We start from the raw sequence: 17730 nt of genomic DNA, 5'->3' as shown, positions 1-17730 counted from the left end.
TCTACCCCTCTTTTACGTTTTCAGCAAACCTAAACTAGCTCGTCGTTAATTAGAATTATAAAAAAGCTTAACGTATGTAATTCGTAACAGTATGTTATACGGAAAGTAAACATTGTTAAAAAAATCATTTATTATGAAAACGCAAGAATAGTCTCTTTTTGAAGTAGTGCTGAGATATTTGACAGTGGGTTTCAAAATTGTTTTGCTGTTTAAATACTGACATCTGCTTTGTCTTCTTGAAGTTGACGCTTATGTCGTACTCTTCACTGACTGCATTAACCATTTCCATTACCTGTTGTAATATTTTATGCTACTGCATATTTTATGTTGTTCGTTAACTCACCGTTTATTTTTATGCCCCTGTTGCATTTTGTAGCGTTTTGAATTTTATAATACGTCCCTGTTCGTTTATCTCGTCAGTACGTATAAAGATTGCCATAAAATCTGTTTTTGTCTTTTAAGAAAATCCTTAATGCGTAAATAACGCTGGATATATTTTTTGTCTATGTGTACTTTCAAATCCATAACCTTTTGTTACAAAGTCAGGTAGAACTCCGGTTTAAAAACTACGTGTTATTTTGTTAATTTGAATTATGTTATATCTATTTCGACAAGTTTTGTCGCCTAGAGGATTATATTTCATGATGCCCCCTAATATAAAAAAGAGTTTTTATTTGTCTTTAGTCGTTAAAACGCAATAAACTGAAATATTTAAAAGGTTTTTTTTGTCGCTTAGAACGAGGGTCCGAGGGACATTTGTTTGTTTAGGTCTTGTAAACACAAGGGGAAGAGTTATTTTATGGCGTGGAATTTGTAAAATTTAACGCAAATAGGGGTCGACATTTGAGTTCCAAGCAGGGCAGACGTGCGAGAATGTGAGTCAAGCAAGAAATGTCAGAGTAGAAAGATGTTTGGGTAATTAGGAATCGCGAGTCGATTCAATTTTTTTGTGTTATGTCTTAAGACCGGTTTAAGTGATAATACTCTTTGCATAATGGCAGTTTAAAACAGAGTAATCACCATAAGATTTGTGCACCGGCACTGAAGAAATTTTGTAAAATGAGTATATAGGATGTCCCCGTCGACAGCTTGATTTCCTCCACCAAGTTCCTGTTTCCATCGTTCCTGCCTGCGTATGAAAATGGTTTCCTTTTGTCCAAGTTGAGAGTTTTTTCCTTTGCAGCTCCAATCCCAGAGATAGTAGCAAGTTTTTTCTTTGAAGTTAAGTGAAACAAGTGAAATTAAGGTAACAATTAACATTTTAAAGTAAAGACAGACTTTTTTTTGATAATTATTAATAATTGCTTTCATTAAAATTTAAAGGAATTGTAATATTTAATAAATTGTAAATTTTTTGGTTTAACTTAGCTGTCATTTTAATTAGTGATAGTGATGATAGTGTGTTTGGCATGGAAACTAGTCGTTTTGCCACAGATTTTTAAATGATTTACGTTATGTTTATCAATTAAAAACTTGATTGTACTAAATTTATATTATATATCCGGATGCATATAAGTGATTACATATGAGTTCGTATATAGATTTCTGATTCAATGACAGTAGGTGGGTTATGTTTACTGGAAGTTGCACATTACTTTTAACTAGGTTTTCATAAAACGTAGATGAGAGTGCTTAATTTTTAATACATCCAAACAGGATGTGATTAACATCACACTGGGAAATATTATCGCATAAACACTTTCCTGATTCTATAATGTTTAATCTAGCCAGGTGAGCAGGAACAGCACCGTGACTAGTTTTTAATCTTGTAATAGTTGCTGCTGACTGTTTAGATATATTATAATGGAATATGTGTGGTAATTCTGTTAGGGATGGTAACGTAGGATGGATCTTGTAATAATAATTATTTGAAGTATTCGCCAATATTTTCCATCTGTCTGCCAGTAAAAATTTATTTTTTTATTATAAAAATTGATTAGGTCTGATACTGTGTAAATATGTTCTTGTATACCTGAATGAGTAGAATCCTTAGCGAGCTCGTCTACTATTTCATTACCTTTTATCCCGGAGTGACTTTTTGCCCAAATAAATGTTATATCTTTGTTTCTCATTTTTTGTTTAATGTTACATATCAGCTCACATGTTTTATGATTTAACTCAGTATTATTAAGTCCACTAAGAATTGACTTAGAGTCTGAGATGATCACAGCATCTTGCAAATTTGCGTGCTCTAGCCAATCCAGAGCTTTCCTAATAGCTACCGCTTCTGCAGTGTAAATAGAGCAATGTGGAGGAAGCTTTATTTTAAGTGATTTGTTTTTGGAAGGAATATACACTGCAGACCCTACTTTCCCATCGTTCAGTTTAGAGCCATCTGTGTGAATTATAGTTTTATTAGTATATTCACTCAATATGGAGTTCAACAGCTTGTTATTTATTTGATGTGAATCTGAATATTTCGGAAATATAATATTTAATTTTTTGAAGATTGTATTAAATTCTAATTTATAAGATGGTTTAATATAATTTGTTGAAAGTGTAACCGGTAAATCATTGGTTTCCAGAAAGGCATCTGCTAATGGTGGTGAATTTTTTATTCTCCAATAATTGTTTACTAGATTTTGTATGGATAATTCATACATCATACTTAGTAGGTCACTTGTTCTAGCCCTTAATTTTAATACATATTTTGTTGCTAATAAATTTCTACGATTTTCTAATGGCATTTCATTACTTTCAGCAAGTAACAGGGGGCATGGTGTTGATTTCATAGCACCCAAAAGTAATCTCAAACTTTTAAACTGAATACGATCTATTTTTAGTAAATGTGTTTTGCTTGCTGATCCGTATAACACACATCCGTAATCCAAAATTGATCGCACGTAGGTCCTGTAAAACATCAATGCAACTTTGGGATCAGCACCCCATTTCCTGCAAGTGACACATTTAAGGAGATTAATGCCTTTCTCACATCTTTTTTTTACATATTGGACATGTTTAGACCATAGTAATTTGGGGTCTAGGATTATACCAAGATATTTATACTCAGTGACAACGGGTATATCATATCCTGACAGGTGTAGACTATCAGGCGTACGTAACCTATGTCTTGTAAATATCATAATGGCAGATTTTTCTGGGGATATAGTAAGTTCATGGTCTTTAGTCCAATTATCTACTAGTTTCCTGATATGTTCCAGGACCTCCACACAATCGTCATATGAATCACGGACGGAGTAAATACATATATCATCGGCGTACTGTATACATTTTATGGAATCAACAAAAATGTCGTGTATACTTGCCGAAAATATGTTGAAGAGAATTAGGCTTAATACAGACCCTTGTGGTAATCCTGTATGAGTTATTCGTGGACCATATAACTGATTACTATGGTCTCTGATATATAAAGTTCGGTTGCTAAAAAGATTAACTATATTAGCAGATAAATTTGTGGACAACCCCAGTTTGCATAACTTTGAATGCATTACTGTTAAATTAACACAGTCGTAAGCGCCTTTAAGGTCTAGAAAGAAACATGCTAAATATTTATTTTTTGAAAAATTTAGTTGGATATCTGTTGTTAAGTGACTTATTGCATCTAGTGTTCCCAGACCAGATCGAAATCCATATTGAGTGCTTGGCAAAAGATTATAGTGTTCGACTGTCCAGTTAAGACGATTTTTGATAATTCTTTCGAAAGTTTTTGTTATACAAGACAATAGAGAAATGGGTCGATAAGACGGTGAGAGAGTTTTGTCTTTGTTGGATTTGATAAAAAGACATATAATTGTTTCTTTCATTTTGTCAATGTAATTTCCTTTCAAAAGCCAATCATTAAATATTTTTAATAAATGATTTTTTGCCTTATCGGGAAGGTGGTTAATTATGGAATAAGTGATACGTGTTTTAATTGGTCTTGAACGTATGATGGAGCGAACTTGTCAAGTAACTCTTCTATTAGCTCAGTTGAAATTGGTTGTGTCTTTAAATAATAATTTTTGTTAGCCATTTTATTAACAAATTTCCATATTTTGTTGAGCGGTGTATTTTTATTCATAGTATTTACAAAGTTGATCCAAGATGTTTTTTGTTTTTTCATAAAAGCAACTTTGCATTTGGCTCGGATGTGTTTAAATTTTGATAATTTTCAAGATTTGAGACAATATTATACTCTCGAAAAGCCTTTTTTCGACACGATATTAAATTTTTACATTCGTCGTCCCACCATACGGGAAGACCGGATTTTGGTTGAAATGATTTTTGAGTAATCATAGCAGAGTCTGCAGCTTCGCTAATTGTTTTTATTAAGTTATTAAACATTTCCAAAGGTGTAACATCTATAGAATGAGTGTCTAGAAGGCATTTTTCTAAGTAATTTTCAAATATAGACCAGCTCGCTGAAGACTCTTTCCATTTTGTGGAGGTATGGATTGTTCTTGGGGAATATTTCAAATCTAGGGTGATTTGGATAGGGATGTGGATTGTACCTAGTGAGTCATTTAGAGGATTCCAGGTAGTAAAGCCTGTTAAATGAGGAGATACTAATGTTAAGTCTATCATTGAAGGACGTTCGTTTGGTCTGGATAGTTTGGTTGGTCTTCCGTCATTGAGTAAAATTAGATTAGTATTGTCTAAAGCGTCAGCTAAAATATTACCTTGTGAACTATCCTGTATGGAACCCCACCTACAGTGATGACTATTAAAGTCGCCCCCAATTAAAACTCTGCCTTTAATTTGTAAAAATAAATTTTCCCAATCTTTGAATGAGACATATATTTTAGGAGGTTTGTAAACACATAGTATTGATAATTTTACTTGTTCTAGAGAAACACCGCAAACCTCTATATTTGGATTATAATTTGTTTTGAATTTTAGATCTGAAAAGGAAATGTTTTTTGCAACTAAAACAGCAACGCCTCCATAGCCATCACGTCGATCAACTCTAACATTATTAAAACCTTTAATATATAAATTTTTATTTTGTGACAACCAAGTTTCGTTCAGAAGAATGACATCAATTGTATGATTTTCTAGAAAATTAAGCAAATTAGTCTTTTGTTTTATAATAGATTGGCAGTTCCACTGAAGAATATTAAGTGTTCTATGATTCCCCATCACTATCGTTGTCTGATAAACAAGAAAGTATATTTCTGATTTCATTTTGAGTGACTTTTTGGAATTCAACTGAGACTAGTTTGGGGTCAATTTGTTTAATTATTCTTTCTAAAGCAAATGGAATTTCTTGTAGAATTTGTAATTGTAATTTTTCTTTATATGCTATAAACTCATTACGATATGGGTTAGGAATTATAGGATGTGACACTGATTTTATTTTAGAAGTTGAAGGAAATTGTAAGGCATTTTTACATTGAGTCGGGGATATGGCTTTTCGTTTAAGAGGATTAGAACTTTGTTTAGGTTTAGGTGTCGTGATTTTGACATAGGATGGATTTTTTGCTCAAAACTCAGCTTCTTTAAATGTAGTATTCTCAATCGCCATTATTTTTTTAATATTATATTGATGTTGATAAGCTGGGCATTGTTTCGTTAGAGTCGTATGATCGTTTGTTTTACAGTGAAGACAATATTGTGAGTTACTACAACGGGAGTTCTCTTCGTGTTCTTTGCCACAATTTTTGCATAAGCTGAAAGTGGACTTACACTGTCTGAGAGTATGACCAAATTTAAAACAATTTAAACAGTGTACTACAGGGTATATGTATTGTTTAACTTGAAACCTTACCAAATCTAATGTAATATATTGAGGAATAATATTTCCTTCAAATGTTAAAATTACCATTTGCCTAGGAACAAAAATATTTTCATTATCTGAATCAATAAATCTCGTCCAAATTCTCGTAATTTTCGTCCAAAAAAGTATCAACTTGTCTAATTATTCCTTTTTTGTGATTAAAACAATTCGGAATAGAAGCAATAAATTTGTTAGAAATAATTATGTCGTGATTGACTAAACTATTTGCACAAGTGTAAGAATTAAAAATTATTTTCACTTTATTTCTACCGACGAGTTTAATATCGACAACATCTTTCTTAAAAAAGTTATTAATGAATAAATAATGACCTACTCGGACTGGTGATAAACGTTTAATATTTGGGTCTATGGACTCGACAAAAACAAAAAAACGGGCCTTTATCAGAAGATTTATATCTATTATTTAAATCAAAACGGGCACTTACTGCCTCCATATTTTCACCTTTATCAGGGGGTGGCTTTTCGCCACCCGAAGAATCATCCATTTTTAAATATAAAGAACAATCCTACCTTGTTTTATTATTCCTTACTATTTAAAAAACTAAACTTTAACTGCTTAGAAATTGAAAACTAATTAGCACTTAATTGATGTGGACACTATCGATGCCAGCACACAATTGGTCATTTTAATTGTTTTTTTTTTAATTTAATGTTAACATATGACAGCTAGCTTTATTTTTTTTCGATAATAATTTGTTTTGTTGTTTTAAAAAAAGGTTAATCTCTGTGCGGCAACATTTGTAAGTTTTTGTAGTATCTCCAACCCCTTTGTATACGGAGTTTGTAAACGAACACATGTAAGTTTTTTTTATTCTGTATTTGGCAACTATTTATATAGTATATTTTTTGTGCCATTTATATGTTTGATAACTGTTTGTAAGAGACAAAAATAAACGTTTTGATTTGTTTCTCTGATCAATTTTTTGTTTTTATTTAGAAAATCTCCTAACCTTGTTTTTTGTGTGTTTACTTTTTAGGAAGGAAGAGCAATTTTTTTTCTTTCCTCCAGCAAGTTTAGGATCCTTCAAAGCGGCGCCCTTATTCTAAATTGCTAGAAGCCCTTCCTTGTTGTTTTATTTGCCCAGTTGCCCAGGAGATTTACTTAAGTAACCCCTTTGTTTCATTTTTTTGTGTAGATACCCCAATCCGACCCATTTATTTCAACTTATCTACGACCCCAGCTCTCCAACAACCAACTGAGTGTCGTACGCACTAGTAGCGTTTATTTTGTTTGCCTTATCTTCGCCCCCATAGTTTCTGTCCCCTATTTCTACCCCATATTCTTACCCTGAGGTAGGCAATATAATATCGTTACAATTTTCATACATTTTTTTGATATTTCCTTGAAGTAAATATTAAATGGAGTGGAGATAAGATATACCCATTTCGAACACCTCTTTTGATCTTCACACTTGCAGTTAGTTCATTGCCTATTTGTGCTCTTGCTGTTTGACTCCAGTCAAGGTTGCAGTCAAGACTCCGGCTTACCACAAACTGAATATCCTTGTCGTTAATATCTGTCTTTCGTAGATTATCTATTATTAGTTGTTCGTCATTTACATTGTCAAATGCTTTACTAAATTCTACAAAGTACAAATACACATCCTTATTCACGTCTCTATACCGCTCTATAAGTACCTGGAGAACGGAATCTGCTTCTCTAGTTACAAGTGCTTTCCGAAAGCCAAATTGCGATCTATCAATATTTGACTTACATTTATCATATTTATATTCTTCTATGAATGATATTGGTGATCAAGCTTATAAGTCGCTAGTTATCACAGAGCTGGGTACTTGGTCTCTTCGGGATTGTAATAACTGTCGATTGCAGCCAGTTTTCCGGGAGTTTTCCGCTATTATATATCTATGTTATTAAAAAGTGCAACTAGGTTATCAAGAAATTGTTTATCTAATTTACTAGAATCTTTGGTATTTCGCAGTGTAAATGGCATCTTCTATTTCTGATTATCTGCGTATTGAGCTCCTACTGATGATCGCTGCCGCACTTCATCAGGAAGGGATAAAATATATATATATATATATAAATACGGCTTTTATACCAACATTAAATTTGCGGATAAATTTATTAAGGAATTTCATCGGTAAAAGGTAAAATTCAACGGATATAAAGCAATATTTGATGTCAAATTTGACCATTACTTAGTTCACTAATTAGTTAGTTTATTCCCTTGTATATAAATAATATAAAATATTTAGTGAAAAATATGCCTCACAAAAATAGTTGTTTGTACTTTTTTGTTACAGCTTACCTACATGTAGATTTTTAATATTTATTTATGATTTAAACCTAAATGACTGTAAATATCTTTAAATAATAATAACAAACAAACAACACAACATCCGAGAATTGAATTGTTGGTACCACTGATAGTAGTGATAACAACGAATATAGACGGATATTCGTTATAGACGTACCTATGCGTGTGGCGTCTATATTCGTTAGTGATACTGTTTGGCACTTGATGGAAAAGTTTATTTGATGGAATGTCACGGTATATAATTTATTTAACGAAAGCAACTAGTAGCGTTATCTACTAATGGCTAGGTTAACTAGTTAACGAAGAAATAGCCATCGATTTCTAGAATTAAGGCGTCCAACAAGAAATCTTGGTAAATTTTTGCGATTGAAATTTAATTTATGTTTTTGGTTTTCATTAAACCCATTACAGTGCTTCTTTAGTGATCAATAGACTTTAGAAAAAAACAATCATAAGTAGAATCTAGGATTATTGTGTAGTATTTTGTGTACCTACTGTTAAATTTTTTATAAGGGTTAAAGTAAACATCTCCATTTTATGGGTTATGGGCCACCATTACCCCATTATTGATGAAAACATAATTTTTAACTTTAAAAATAAAATATCTTTATTTCAAACATGCTAAAGGATGTCCTCATTAAAGTGTTGGTTTTTTCAGGTGCCAAGGGCCTATCGTAGGCAAATTGAAAAAGTGAATGGAATGGTGAACAGTTAAAGGTAGCCATATATTCTTCGTTTATTTTATAGCTACCATTAACATTACACGAAATACCCTGCAGAAACTATTAAAAGAAAACAGCAGAATGGACCTTCTTTATGCCGCACACCGGTGTTTTCAGAAGTAGAAGAAAAATATTTAGTAGGGCATGTTATACATCTCTTGAAAATTTTCTATTAAATTTCAAGGGAAGAAATTAAAAAATGTGCATATGATTATCCCTTCAAAAAATCACTTGCATTGTTCTTTTAATAAAGCTACAAAAACTGCAGGCGAGGATTGGCTGTTGGGTTTTATGAAAATAAATCCTTCGATCGCTCTCCGTAAGCCGACACCAACATCCATAAATCAAATAACAGCATTTTGTAAAGAAGAGGTCTTTATATTTTTTCATAACCTAGAAGAAGTGCAAGCAAAATACAATTTTACGGGCCATAGAATTTTTAACACTGATGAGACAGGCATTTCTGCTGGCTAGATGCCAGGAAAGATTTTAGCCAAGAAGGGACTGCAGCAAGTAGGATTTGCTACCAGTTGGGAAAAGGTCAGAAATATTACAGTCGCGTGTGCTTTCAGCGCAAACGAAATTTGTGTACTTCCCATGTTTGTTTTTGCGAGAAAAAGAATAAATATGCAACTTCAGAAATAGGTCCACTTGGAGCTATTTACGCTTGTTAGAATAAAGGATGGATTCAAAGGAAAGGATTCAACTCACTCTACGCTGCAAGCTTCTCAATTTTATGAAGTCAATGGTATTGCTATATGCCAATGGCAGTAAATACTTTTGTCTATCCCTTCACACACATCACATAAGGTCCAACCTCTGGATGTCAGCTTTTATGACCCGCTAAATTCAGAATACTCTGTTTTTAAGGAATATTCAAGACTGGACAAACATGACTGTAGACGAATTATTGCACGTTGCAAAAGACAGAGAAACTTTTAGAAATGTAATCGCCAACCTCCGTTAATGGGGACGGCATAGGAAGAATAAGAAGAAGCACCTGTAGTGTTCCTTTTCCAAGTTAAGATTCTCCTATACTAACTTGGCTACACCGATCTGACCAAAACAACAAATTGTTTTTTTTATTCGTTGTAGTGATCCCATCTTTTAAAGGAACGTTTAAGATATTTTGGTTTTTCCTTTCGTTTAAATACCTTTTAATTTTGTCATAAAATTACCTATATTTATGAAAATTATTTATTTCCAGTATCATTTCACCATAACACTCTAGTATCTTTACAAATAACCAAAAAAGTCAATTATCCGTCGAAGAAATACAAAAATTATATAAATTTTCTTCATAATTGTGTTTTTTTCTCTACTACCATTTAGAATGAGTATCTATCAATAAGAAAGATATTTCATTTAATCGAAGAACAAGTTCTATTTATAACCACTTGATGAATCAGACAAACAATACATCGATTTGTTAACAATAATAAGCTTGTTCTTCAATACTGTTGTTTATGTTTAACAATAAATTAATTAAGGATTATAGATTAGAATTTATTGATAGATTGGCACATATAAATAGGCATATTATAAATAAAACACTACTCACAGGTGAACTATTCCAATATGTATATAAACAATTCATAGTACATACATATTTTAAATTCAATTTGATTTTTTCTTATGCTACTAGAAAACGTACAGGGTCAACAACCTTTAAATAATGACGTCACTGATATCTTTTTTAAATTTAATGTACAATATATTCTTATATCATTAAAAAACTTGTATTTATACATTGTTGTCTGTTTTGTTTTTATGTAGTAGTAAAGTGAATGTTCGCAAAAAATATGGTTTTACTGTATAAGTATAAACACCTAATATTTTAACACAAATACTACAAATAGCTCTGTTCACTATTATTTTACATTGTAACAATTAAAAAAAAATTACTTAATTCAGAGTTTTAAAATGCTTGCAGTAAGTGAACGCCAAAGAATTGAAACTTTGTTGGCCATAGAGATATAATCTGAACACAGCGCTATAATCTGTTTTGTGATTTATTTACGTTAAATATCCAGATCGAATGATAAAAAGGGCAATCTAATGAGAGCAAAATTTAAAAAAATGCGACGAATGTGGTAAGGTTATATAAATTACTACTTATAGAACTGGACGTTCTAAAATCATAGAATAAAAACTAATTGACGTGTAACTTGATTTACAAGATACATCACATAAAGCAAGTAGATCTGTTAATTCTGCTATTGTTTAAGTTGATTGACTCTAGAGAGGAAGTATATCACTTCCAGAAATCCTTTTCGACGTCGATATGGCGGAGCTGTACATATTTTGTGAAACTTCAGAAACTTCTATAGAAACAGGCGACGTCATTCGTTTTTTCTGGGAAGACGTTAAAAAGGATCACAGACATGAAGTGAATTAACGACTTTTTGTCTGAGGTGATTTTATCTATTGAAGTGTGTTCTGGAGTGGTTACAAGTTAGGTTTGATGTGGACTAGTTGGTGGAGCTTTTCTTGTAGGGCATCTGGGAGAATAGGCCGGGAGAATGGGCCGATTGGACATGAAGCAATGAACGTTCCAAAATCGGCGCAGTAAGACAGATTGAGGTGCAGTTTGGTATATTCGATTCGTGAGAGCGTCAGAAAATTTTGTGAACTAATGCGATCATGAAGAAATAAAAAAATTCATTTGTGCATAAGAAAAACGCATTTTACAGAGTCGCAAATTTAAAAAATTTGAATTTGGCAGATATACATGATATGCCCATGTACATTTTCCAAATGTAATTTTTCATTTCTTCATGATCGCATTAGTTCACAAAATTTTCTGACGCTCACGAATCGAATGCAGCAAACTCCATCTCAATGCGTCGTATTGCGTAATGCAATATTATTTGACAGAAACTCATTGGATTTTATGATAAGGAAGAATTTTCAATGCTGGCAAATGTTGGGAGTTATGTTTTCTATCCTGTATTTGTATGGATTTTGTTGGGTTGTAGGGGTGGTTTGAATATGTCGTGTGGTAGGATTTGCGGATGATGTCACTTAGGATTGTGTGCTTTTCGGATGATGATTGTCTAACTTCGTCGTGGAGTGTGGAATTTGTCATTGAAGTTAATTAAGGGATGGGCTGGATTGTGGATGGTTTGGTTTGCGTTGGATTTTGGGCTGTTTTTGGGATAGATTGGAAAAAGAGATGCTACTGTCCTCGCTTTTGATTGGGATTTTGGTGTGTAGGTGAGATTTATCTGATATATTGACTTTATGGGAACCAAAGTTAGATCCAAGAATATCATGGCTTTTCGAGATTCGGTTGGATTTGCGTTGGTAGCAGAGATTAGGTGGAATGTGCGTTATAGTGTATGACGCTGTGCTTAAGTGTAGCTTTAATGTACAGGGGCTTTTGAGAGGAGTTGGGATGTGGGTTTCGTGATCCGATCGGCTGGCGAAAGTCAGGTGCTTGCTTGCTCTCTGTATGGATTTTGAGCTATTTTTGTATAGCTTTGGCGTCTACTGGAGTTTTGGGGTACAGTTAAGCCGTTTTTGGGTTAGTTTACGAAGACGGCTTCGAATTCGGCCAGGGGAATATCTGTGTTCGAAATGAGTTGACCTTGGTGGCAGAATTTTGTAGGAATATGATTGGTAGTGTATTTAGATTTGTCTAAGAATATTTTCTTGTATGTCTCGACACTTTTGGTTCCTCGGGGAAATATTCATAGTTGTCCTTTACATTCTCCACTACGTTTCTGATCCTTAATAGTTTGAATCTGCTAATGGTCATTAATGGTGATGGACACACGAGAGAAGCGTGAGTATGTGAATCGGCTGTCGGCATCGTGAGCAAGGTGGTGCTCTTGGTAGTCGTTAAAGATGAGAGATAGGGGTGCAGGGAGATTACAGGTGGATGGGAATGAGTAACCTGAGTCTTGAGTGGGGAATTGGGCTACATTCAAAGGTAATGATGTATCTGTGTATATGAAGATGGTACCGCCTCTGTGGGAATTGTTCTAGGGCTGATAAGGTAAATACGTAATGTATATATAGGGATTGTATTCTGTAGGTATTAAAGTATGTATGGAGGAGACGCTATATGTTTGAGGGTTGTGTGACATGTATATGAACTGTTCAAGGTCTGGGAATCTGTGTGTGGGAAGCTTTATGGTTGTTGATGAGGGGACAGAGTGTTTGTTAGAAAACGGCTATTTTTTTGTTTTACCGGGACCCTTAACCAGAAGTATCCTGCTTAATTAGGCATAATCATGCTTTTTTTGTTCGACATTTGCAATAATGTTGATAACCAAGATATACCTAGATAATAAGATAGTCTTTTATGTTTTTAATAATACGGAGTTCAATACTAGTGCGCTAATATTAAAATTATTTTAGTATACATGGTATATATTGAGAGGATGTTGTTATATATATTTTAAATGTACATATTCGACAGAGTAAAATTTTATACCATAGGTTTATTTGCCCTGGGTGTACTTCTAATTCTAACAAATATTATTTATACACATAAAAAACATCATGGTATATACTGATAGCCATAACTAAAAATTCAGTTAGTCAAAATGTTTAAATTCTTATCACGAGTTTTCAAAAAAAAATTCACGAGGAATTTTTGTGTCTTTCATTAAGATTGTTGTAGGTCAATGATACAAAATTCAAGAAAAATATTTATTTGCGTAAGACAAAAATAGTTGTAAGCTGAGATAAATTTATTATTTTATTTTTTTAAACATCGAGATGAATATTTATTTTATTTATTAAAAATAGGTTGTATTTTCTAAATCATCAAAATGCTAGTGATAACAATTTAGATAATATACATTTTTATAATTTGTTTATATATTGGTTGAAATTAGAAATGAAATACACTGCAATATATAAGGAATGTGATGGGGTATATACTAATAAAAATTAAGTTTGGCTTGTTGGAACTCCGCAGTATTACTCTATAGGAATTTTTAAAATAACCTAATTTTATTTAGTTATTCATTTTAAGAACATTGTTTTTTACTATGCATCTAGAGACAAGACCTGCTAGTTGAATTCGTATAATTAAATTTCAGCGGGATATAATTATAGAGCTGCAAGATTGATAGAAATCCACAATAGTTTAAGTTAGAAATTAATGGACCAAAGAGTGAAGGGGACAGTATAATAGAGATACTGGTGATGCCCGAAGAACTAAGGCCTTGAAGAACACGTTTTGAGAATAATGTCCTTAGATATTGATTTTCTCCTCTAGTTTAGAGGCTCTTTAAAAGATAATAATAATTTGAAGAAAATATTATCTTCAAATATTTGGGACACCTATGGGTTCCTCAATCTCTCCCATCCTAGTTAATTATCTACTGGATGATTTAGTTTTTGACCGTTTGGGTCTTTTAGATTTCCACATGCCTGTTATTAAGCAGTATGTTGATAACTTGTTATAAGCCTTACCACCAGACAAGATTCAGGCCACCTTGTCTTTGTTCAATGAGTTTGATCCTCATTTACAGTTGACTGTTGAACTTGAGGACTCTAACACAAATAGTATTCCTTTCTTAGACAAGCGTGTCATTAGAATGGGAGATAACACCTTAACCACAAGTTGGTATAGGAAACCGATGGCCTCTAATAGGTTTCTCAACTACCACTCTTGTCATCCTTTTAAATATAAATTAAACCTAATTAAAGCTTTAAGCTGCAGGCTAAATAGACTAACACATCCAATAATCGAAGGGAATCCTTTTAATTACTTTAAAATATTCTGTTTGAGAATTCCTATCCATCCTCCCTTATTAACAAATACCTTTTCTTGCAAAGCTATGGTTCCTCTTTAAATGACATACCCAATGGTGAAAACCTTAATATAATAATATCAAATAATTCCATTAATAACACTGTTCTGCCTAATACTGGGACTCCAACTACCTATTACTCATCTCTACCTTATTTTACTTAAGTTACTGAGAAACTCGTTAAACTGTACAAACAGAATAACGTACCTGTTAAAATTGCAGTTAAGAATGCTAAGACTGTCAGAAATTTGTTTTCTAAAACCAAAACACCCTTGTCCCTTCTGGAACAAGTTAATGTAATCTATCATATACCTTGTGCTGAGTGTGACTCATGTTACATCGGTTAGACAGGGAGATCACTGAGAGGGCGTCTTACGAACACCGCAGTGATATCAACTTATCTAAGCATACTTGTGCTCTTGCCCAATATGCTATTAACTCTAACCACAAAGTGAACTTTAATGAAGTTAAAATTCTTGGGAATCTCGTCAAAAGACAGTTCTTGGAAATGTGTTCAATAATAAAACACCCAAATGCTCTTAATAAGAGAACTGACATTAGTAACTTGAGTCAAATTTATCATGCATTAATTTTATAGAATTAGGCTTAATATGTTGTTTACTTTAAATTGTCCCCTAGGGTGTTTTTTTATCATATTTAATAATTCCAAATAAAAATAAAATAAATTTTTCTTTCTTTATTTAACTTAGATTCATCAACTTACATTTTATTAACTATTTTGTCAATATCACATTTACATACATTAAGTAATTGTTTTTTGACTGACTTGTTTAGTAAAATTTTTTAATTGAAACTGATTCATAGAATCTTTTTCATTCACAGTTCCAAATGCTATGAACCTTGGACTGTGAAAGTTGAATTATTCTTCACCTGTTGGCTGGCTAACCAGTCACAACGTAGATATTATAATATATAATATTTTGGATTGACCTCGCATGCTTTGTTCTTTGGTTTACTAAACCAATCATTGGGGGGAAAATGGTGATCTTAACCACATTTTCCTTTCATTTTTTGGCTTTTTAATGACAAGTTGTCACCCAAATTTATCATATTCTATAAATGTACCGCTCTATTGCACTAGAGGTTGGTATTTCGTCTTGCTGTTCTGTCATATTTTGACCTCAAGGCCACTGTCTTTTCACTTTGTTGGCGTAGGTGTTACACCTGTTAATTCATTTACCTGCGGCACTCAATAAGCTAAAGACTGTAAACTTCATTTTTACTTTTAAATACTATATTTTAATCTTAACTAATTCAATAATGTTACCTAATGTCAAAATTAAATTTAACTGATAATACATTGTTGGAAGTGCATCTAATGATCTTTGTAGTTCTCTACATATCAATTTTAATGTTTTTTACTTAAGTTTTTCATAATAATTTTTAATATACATGTATGTCATGTCCTTATTCTCATGTCCTTAAAACTTTTCTCAGAATTATCCATACACGAATTTACCAGAAGTGCGAGTTCCAGATGAGTGACACTCAATTCGGATTTCGAAACGGATTGGGAACACGAGAGGCTCTTTTTGCTTTAAATGTGTTAACGCAACGATGCAGAGACATGAATGTAGATGTAAATGCATGTTTTGTTGATTATCGAAAAGCATTTGACTGCGCTAACCATTCAAAGATGATTAAAATTCTGAAAACTGGAGTTGACGAACGAGACTTGCGAATTATCTCAGAACTATACTGGCACCAAACGCAACAAATGAAATAGAGCACACAACATCCTGAGACATACAAATCCGACGAGGAGTGAGACAGGGTTGCGTCTTATCACCGCTACTCTTTAATTTGTATTCGTAGTCTATATTCAGAGAAGCATTAGACGAGGTCCAAGGCGGAATTAAGATTACGGAATCAGCATAGACAACATCATATGCTGATGATACCTTCTTAATAGCAAGAACTACAAAACATAATAAATGCGGTAGTTCACCACAGCGAAATGTTCGATTTACATCTAAACGTTTCCAAAACTAAAACTTTAGTATTTTCAAAGACACCAATAAACGTACAGGTGTATGCCAAGGGTCAAATAATAGAACAGGTAAATTCCATAAAATATTTGGGAACAAATATCAATAGTCAGTGTAATCCAAAAAAAGAAATCCTATCAAGAATCGAACAAGCAAGGAAAACATTCATGAGCATGAAAACATTTTTACAAGATCAGACCCTAGTCTACAGCTTAGAATCCGAATGATCAGATGTTACGTTTTTTCTGTCTTACTGTATGGCTGTGAAAGTTGGACAATGGACTCTGAAATAGAAAAAAGAATAGATGCCTTTGAGATGTATATATAAAGACGAATATTGAGAACTCCATGGGTACAAAGAGTTACTAATGTTAAGGTACTTCGTCGCATGTGTAAACAAAAAGAATTACTAAGAATAATCAAAGAGAGGAAAATGCAATACTTGGGTCATGTGTTGAGAGGCGAAAGATATGAATTACTTCAAGTTATACTGGAAATAAAAGTACATGGCAAAAGATCAGTAGGAAGACGCCAGAACTCGTGGCTGAAAGACCTGAGTAGATGGTTCGACCGCTCATCCGCAGAGATCTTTCGCGCAGCAGTTTCCAAAACTGCCATTTGGATCGCCAACCTTCGAAAGGAGACGGCTCAATGAGAAGAAGATACATGTATGATTATCACATGTTCTTTTGCTGTGCTAAGTCTGTTAATTTGTAAACTGTACCTAGTTACAATTAATTGTTTATACAACTTTATCTCTAAATGTCCAGTATCGTAAGCTTTTTCACACATTTAATATCATTGACTGCTACATGTCTTTTTATGGTAACACACATGTTATAACTTCTCTATGGATGTTTGGTTTTTCATATTGTTCTTTTTAGATGAACTGATAATGCTTTCTGAGCAGAAAGCGAAACGTCTTCAATAAATAGATGAAGTAGCCACCTTCTTTGTCTTTTATTTCTCCACTTTGACCGAAAAACCCACCACTCTTCGAGTGTTTTAGTTTATATATATATATATATATATATATATATATATATATATATATATGTATATAACTGTTTTGGAATATAAGAATATAAATATAATATTTTGCTTATATAAGCAAAATTTATAATTATATTCTTTCTTTATGATTTATATATAAAACTTGTAAAAATGTCATATTTAATTCTCCATATATCTGTTACATTTTTTCAGACATCT

General features: G+C 32.7%; 1 protein-coding gene across 1 annotated transcript in view; it reads right to left on the bottom strand.

The window, feature by feature from the left end:
- Positions 1-17730, bottom strand: part of LOC140436948 (MFS-type transporter SLC18B1-like) — a 70640-nt gene that overhangs the window by 34993 nt on the left and 17917 nt on the right. The window lies entirely within an intron of this gene.

Source organism: Diabrotica undecimpunctata, chromosome 3, assembly GCF_040954645.1.
Source record: "Diabrotica undecimpunctata isolate CICGRU chromosome 3, icDiaUnde3, whole genome shotgun sequence".
NCBI classification, from domain to species: domain Eukaryota; kingdom Metazoa; phylum Arthropoda; class Insecta; order Coleoptera; family Chrysomelidae; genus Diabrotica; species Diabrotica undecimpunctata.
This window is presented reverse-complemented; position numbering and strand designations above follow the sequence as displayed.